Here is a 7102-nt window from a genome sequence, read left to right as displayed (position 1 = left end):
TACAATGTGTTAAAGTAGTTTGCACAGGGAAACAGATGTGACAATGATACTATGTTATAGAACACAAATGCTGTGTTTTTGTGCTGGATGCATAAAGAGTCTGAAAGGACTAGGGACAGTGAGGTCTGAGCCTCGTTTGGGAAGAATAATAAGAGTTCTCCAGGGAGTGAGATGAGTCCTTCAAGGAAAGGAAGCCATATAAGCAAACATAAAGGTGGGTGACAGCGTGACACATTTGTAGAATATCTGTTAAGTGGTGAGAATGACAGGTTGAAGCTTGAGAAATGGCAGAACCAAAGGTCTTACTTGCCATCCTAAAACATTTGAAATTGATTCAGAAATTTATACCAATGAAAGATTTTCTATAAGGGAAGTGGGTCTAGCAATAAGGTGTAGAGACTGAGTTCAGAAGGTTGAAGACAGCTGAACAGACAAGCCTAGAAATCTAGACCCAGAAGACGAGAATTCAGAGTAAAATACAGAATTGGTAGTCAAAACCATTGTGTGTGAACTTGTCCAGCATAGTGTATAGATTAGAATGGGGAGCAGGGGTCATATATAAAACCCACAGAAATAATAAATAAGGAGCTGGTGGAGAAAAAGTAATTTAACATGAAAAGGAATGGCCCCAGAGGTAGAAAAGCTGGAGGAGTGAAGTCAGTGAACCCAAAGGAGAACTGGATCTCAGTAGTGTTGGGTGCCACAAATCACATAAAAGAGAATGAATTGGAATTAGTAGCTAGCCTGTTGAAGACCTTGGCAAGAACAATTTCTGTTAATCAGGGTGAACAGAAACCACATTATTCTAGGGGAAAAAGAAGAAGTTTGTATTTCAATGGGAGAAAATGACAATATTTCTGTGTTAATAATTGAGGCAACAGTGTATGTACATGCTGAGAGTGAATTAAAGAGGTCACTGGAACAGATTTTCTAAGTTATTATGAGAGAATGAGAGCATAGGTGGAAGAATTCATCTCAGACTGGAGAGGAATCCTACAGAAAGGAATGCAAATAAGTTTCTGTTTGACTTGGAGGTGAAAGAATTTGTATATGCTGATCTTATTTTCTATAAAGCTGGAGAAAGATTTCACTTTTTAAGATGTTGGCTATAGTAGCAACTTTCAGATCTTTGGGTGCTTAAAAATCTTAATGAGTTTCAGTCTGTGCTTAGGAGCTTTTTTAGGAAGTTATGACTCTGAGTTTACTCTGTACTCATTTCAGTAAGAAAGCTCCACTTTTATTAGTTCTATATGTTTGATATCTGTGTTAATTTTTGTTTTGTTTTTCTCTTTAAGAAGAGAATTTGCTGATAAAGTTGAAAAAGTAAAGGGTAAGAAAAAATGCTTTAAAAGATTGATTAACCCTGAACAGAGACTGGAAAGAATTATAGGAGTTCAACAAATGTGTGGAAGTAGATGGAAAGGCATTAACACAGAGGAAAAGTTCATGTAATGGCAAAGAATATAGGAGATATGATGTCTTCACTGTAGTATTGTGAATAGTACTTTTTAACCTTCATTTCCCAACTGTTTATTACTAGAACATGAATATGCAACTGGTTTTTATATATTGACCTTATATCCCATAATCTTGCTTAACTGACTTTCTCCAGTAGCTTGTTTATAGATTCTTTGGAATTTTCTACAAACATAATTGTTCCATCGCTCAGTCGTATCTGACTCTTTACGACCACATGGACTGCAGCATGCCAGGCTTCCCTGTCCTTCACTATCACCTGGAGTTTGCTTAAACTCATGTCCATTGAGTAGATGATGCCATCCAACCATCTTATCTTCTGTCACCCCTTTTTCCTTCTGCCCTCAATCTTTCATAGCATCAAGGTCTTTTGCAATGAGTCATCTCTTCGCATCAGGTTGCAAAGGATTGGAGCTGCAGCTTCACCATCAGTCTTTCCAATGAATATTCAGTGTTGATTTCCTTTAGGATTGACTAGTTTGATCTTGATGTCCAAGGGACTCTGAAGAGTCTTCTCCAATACCACAGTTCAAAAGCATCAATTCTTCAGCGCTCAGCCTTCATTATGGTTCAACTCTCACATCTATACATGACTACTGGAAAAACCATAGCTTTGACTAGATGGACCTTTGTTAGCAAAGGAATGTCTCTGCTTTGTAATATGCTGTCCAGGTTAGTTATTGCTTTTCATCCAAGGAGCAAGCATCTTTTAATATCATGGCTGTAGTCACCATCTGTAGTGATTTTGGAGCCCAGGAAAATAAAGCCTGTCACTGTTTCCATTCTTTCCCCATCTATTTGCCATGAAGTGGCAGGACCTTCATTTTCTGAATGTTGAGTTTTAAGCCAGTTTTTTCACTCTCCTCTTTCACCTTCATCAGGAAGCTCTTTAGTTCCTCTTCACTTTCTGCCATTATGGTGTTGTCACCTGCGTATCTGAGGTTATTTATATTTCTTCTGGCAATCTTGATTCCAGCTTGTGCTTCATCCAGCTCAGCATATAGTATGATGTACTCTGTATATAGATTGAATAAGCAAGGTGACAATATACAGCCTTGACATACTCCTTTCCCAATTTTGAACCACTTCAAAATTGTTCCATGTCCGGTTCTAACTACTGTTTTTGACCTGTATACAGGTTTCTCAGGAGGCAGCTAAGGTGGTCTGGTATTCCAGATTCTCTTTAAGAATTTTCCATAGTTTGTTGTGATCCACACAGTCAAAGGCTTTAGTGTCATCAATGAAGCAGAAGTAGATTTTTGGGGATTCCCTTGCTTTCTCTATGATCCAACAGATGTTGGCAATTTGATCTCTGGTTCCTCTGCCTTTTCTAAATCCATCTTGTACATCTGAAAGTTCTCGGTTCATGTACTGCTGAAGCCTAGCTTGACAGATTTTGAGAATTACCTTGCTAGCATGTGAAATGAGTGCAATTTTGCTTTGAATGCGGTGCACAATTGTGTAGTTTGAACATTCTTTGGCAATACCTTTCTTTGCAGTTGGAATTAAAACTGACCTTTTCCAGTCTTGTGGCCACTGCTGAGTTTTTCAAATTTGATGACATACTGAGTGCAGCACTTTAACAGCATCATCTTTTAGGCTTTGAAATAGCTCAGCTGGAATTCCATCACCTTGACTAGCTTTGTTTGTAATGATGCTTCCTAAGGCCCACTTGACTTCACACTCGAGGATGTCTGGATCTAGGTGAGTAATCACACCATTGTGGTTTTCTGGGTCATTAAGACCCTTTTTGTATAGTTCTTCTGTGTATTCTTGCCACCTCTTCTTAATCTCTTCTGCTGCTGTAGGTCCATACCATTTCTGTCCTTTGTTGTACCCATCTTTGCATGAAATGTTCCCTTGGTATCTCTAATTTTCTTGAAGAGATCTCTAGTTTTTTCCATTCTATTGTTTTCCTCTATTTCTTTGCATTGTTCACTTAGGAAGGCTTTCTTATCTTTCCTTGCTATTCTTTGGAACTCTGTATGCAGATGAGTGTATCTTCCCTTTTCTCCCTTGCCTTTCACTTCTCTTCTTTTCTCAGCTATTTGTAAGGCCTTCTTGGACGACCATTTTGCCTTTTTAAATTTCTTTTTCTTTGGGATGGTTTTCATCACTGCCTCCTGTACAACGTTATGAACCTCTGTCCATAGTTCTTCAGGCACTCTGTCTATCAGATCTGATCACTTAAACCTATTTATCACTTCCACTGTATAATCACAAGGGATTTGGTTTAAGCCATACCTGAATGGTCTAGTGGTTTTTCCCTACTTTCTTCAATTTATGTCTGAATTTTTGTAAATAATGACCATTTTATTTTTCTCTTTGAGTTGTAGTACATTTAATTTTAAATCAAAATTTCTTCTTACATGGTAGTCCTGTATAGCACAGACCAGCACAATGTTGAAAAGCAGTGAAAGTGTTAGTTGCTCAGTCACGTCCAACTCTTTGCAACCCTGTGGACTTTAGCCTGCCAGGCTCCTCTAACCTTGGGATCCTCCAGGCAAGAATACTGGGCTGAGTAGCCACTCTGTTCTCCAGGGAATCTCCCCAACCTAGGGAATCTTCCCAACCCAGGGATTGAACCTGAGCCTCCTGCATTACAGGTGGACTCTTTACCATCTGAGCCACCAAGAAAGCCCATTTAATGATGTTACTTTAAATTTTTTGTGTATATTTGTTATCAGAACAGAAACATACCCCTGTATTCCCAGTGTGCTGTTTCTTTTAATCATAAACAGGAGTAGTAGTTTTTCATTTTTATTTCCTGTACTTAGTGAAATAATATTTTTTTTCTTCACACTTTTAATTGATAATTATATTGACTGAATTTTTATGCTGACCAGTGTTGCACTGTTATTGTTATTTAGTTGCCCAGTCGTGTCCGACTCTGCGACCCCATGGACTGCAGCACACCAGGCCTCCCTGTCCCTCACCATTTCCTGAAATTTGCCCAAGTTCATGTCTGTTACATCAGTGATACCATCCAGTCATCTCATCATCTGACACCCTCTTCTTCTGCCCTCAATCTTTCCCAGCATCAGGGTTTTTCCAGTGAGTTGGCTATTCACATCAGGTGACCAAAATACTGAAGCTTCAGCATCCGTTTTTCAAATGCATATTCAGGGTTGATTTCTCTTAAGGTTGACTGGTTTGGTTTCCTTGCTGGTCAAGGGATTCTCAGGAATCTTCGCCAGCACCACAATTCCTACGGCACTCCTGACCTCACACCCCAGAATGTCTGGCTCCGGGTGACATACTGGCTCTGGCTCTCATAGTTATCCAGTTCATTAAGATCTTTTCTGTACAGTTCTTCCATGTGTTCTTTTCATCTCCATCTATTAGATCAAGAAGTTCTATTAAATCTTTTCAGTGTCTATTAGATCTCTACGATTTCTATCCTTTATTGTGTCCATCTTTGGGTGAAATGTTCCCTTGATATTTCCATTTTTCTTGAAGAGATCTCTAGTCTTTTCCCTTCTGTTGTTTTCCTCTATTTTTATGCACTGTTCATTATAGAAGGGCTTCTTGTCTCTCCTTGCTATTCTTTGGAACTCTGCATTTAGTTGGACATATCTTTGCCTTTCTCCCTTGCTTTTTGCTGCTTTTCTTTCTTCACCTATTTGTAAAGCCTCATGAGATAACCACTTTACCTTCTTGCTTTTCTTTTTCTTTGGAATGTTATTGTTCACTGCCTCCTGTACAATATCATGGACCTCCGTGCATAGTTCTTCAGGCACACTGTTTACTAGATCTAATCCCTTGAATGTTGGCTTTACTAAAATAAATTCTACTTGGTCATGGTATATCATTATTTACATGTATGTGTTTATAAGATCAGGTTTCTTCTTTAATAAGTAGAAGCCAAATGAAGTGACCAAGATTGTGTTCTAAGAACTCAGAGCAGAACTTTTTTTATCATCCAGACCTGAAGCATGGATGGAATTATAACATCTAGAGAGAAGAAGGGGATGGCATGGATAAGAGTACCATAAGAGCAAGAGTCTCAGAAGGAGAGTGAATGCAGCGTCTGATGAGACCAGTAGAGAAACAAGCTTTGCTGATGTAGAGGATTTCTGATACAATAAAAGAAAAAGTAGTACTGGAAATGAAGGCTAGAGTTAGGTTATCAGAAATTTTAAATACTACCTGAGAGTATAGGAGTTTGGGTAGGATCCTTAGATATTAAATCAGTGTATATTTCTGAGTAGTAAATGGCCAGTTTGAAGCCTGTTTTAGGAAGAATATCTGATGTGGCAGAAGGTTCAAAGATGATTTGATAGTTTCTGACTTGAGAAACTGGCTGAAAGATGAACTTTTGGAAATATGAGTTTAGGAGAGTCTGTAAAAAATGTTTAATGAGAAGCTAAAAAAAAGAAAAAAGAACAGAGGCTAGCTCTACTCTTGGTGCCTGACAATTGTCCTGGTATTTTGCTAAATACCACAGATGATAAAATTGTTTAAATTGACAATTTACTTAGTTTACTTTTTAAAATTAAGGTGCAGTTAGGCTTCCCTTGTGGCTCAGCTGGTAAAGAATCCACCTGCAATGTGGAAGACTTGGGTTCAATTCTTGGGTTGGGAAGATCCCCTGGAGAAGGGAAAGGCTACCCACTCCAGTATTCTGGCCTGGAGAATTCCATGGAGAAGCTCAAAGTCAGACATGACTGAGAGACTTTCACTATGCTTTCAAAATAAGAACATATAATTTCTGTATTGTAGGTCAGTATGCTTCAGATTATAAAAACAACTTCCAACAGCTACTTGTAAGGTTTTATTTTATTTTTGAGAGAGATAACATTCCATGAGATCATTGGACAAAGAGTGAAGAGACCTATATGTTTTCCTACCCCTATTCTGGTTCAAGTTACACAGTCTCTGGCTTTTTAAACCCTAGGAAATCCACCTTTTTCATATGCTGCTTTATAGTTCCTAATGGTGTGGATTAAGTGTGAAAAGGCAAAAAGATGACACACCAGAAGATGAGCCCCCCAGGTTGATAGGTGTTCAATATGCTACTAGGGAAGAACGGAGAAATAGCTCCAGAAGGAATGAAGAGGTTGGGTCGAAGCAGAAACCACACCCAGTTCTGGATGAGTCTGGTGGTGAAAGTAAAGTCTGATGCTGTAAAGAACAATATTGCATAGACACCTGGAGTGTTAGGTCCATGAATCAAGGTAAACTGAACATGGTCAAGAAGGAGATGGCAAGAGTGAACATCGACATTTTAGAAATCAGTGAACTAAAATGGATGGGAATGGACAGATTTAATTCAGATGACCATTATATCTACTACTGTAGGCAAGAATCCCTTAGAAGAAATGGAGGCGCCCTCATAGTCAGTAAAAGAGCCCAAAATGCAGTATTTGGGTGCAGTCTTAACAATGACAGAATGATCTCAGTTTGTTTCTAAGGCAAACCATTTGACATCACAGTAATCCAAGCCCATGCTCCAATGACTAATGCTGGGGAAGATGAAGTTGAACGGTTCTGTGAAGACTTACAAGACCTTCTAGAACTAACACAAAAATAGACGTCCTTTTCATCATAGGAGATTGGAATGCAAACATAGGAAGTTAAGAGATACATGGAGTAACAGGAAAGTTTGGCCTTGGAGTACAAAATG

The sequence above is a fragment of the Cervus canadensis genome, chromosome 4 (genome assembly GCF_019320065.1).
Source record: "Cervus canadensis isolate Bull #8, Minnesota chromosome 4, ASM1932006v1, whole genome shotgun sequence".
NCBI lineage: Eukaryota > Metazoa > Chordata > Mammalia > Artiodactyla > Cervidae > Cervus > Cervus canadensis.
This window is presented reverse-complemented; position numbering follows the sequence as displayed.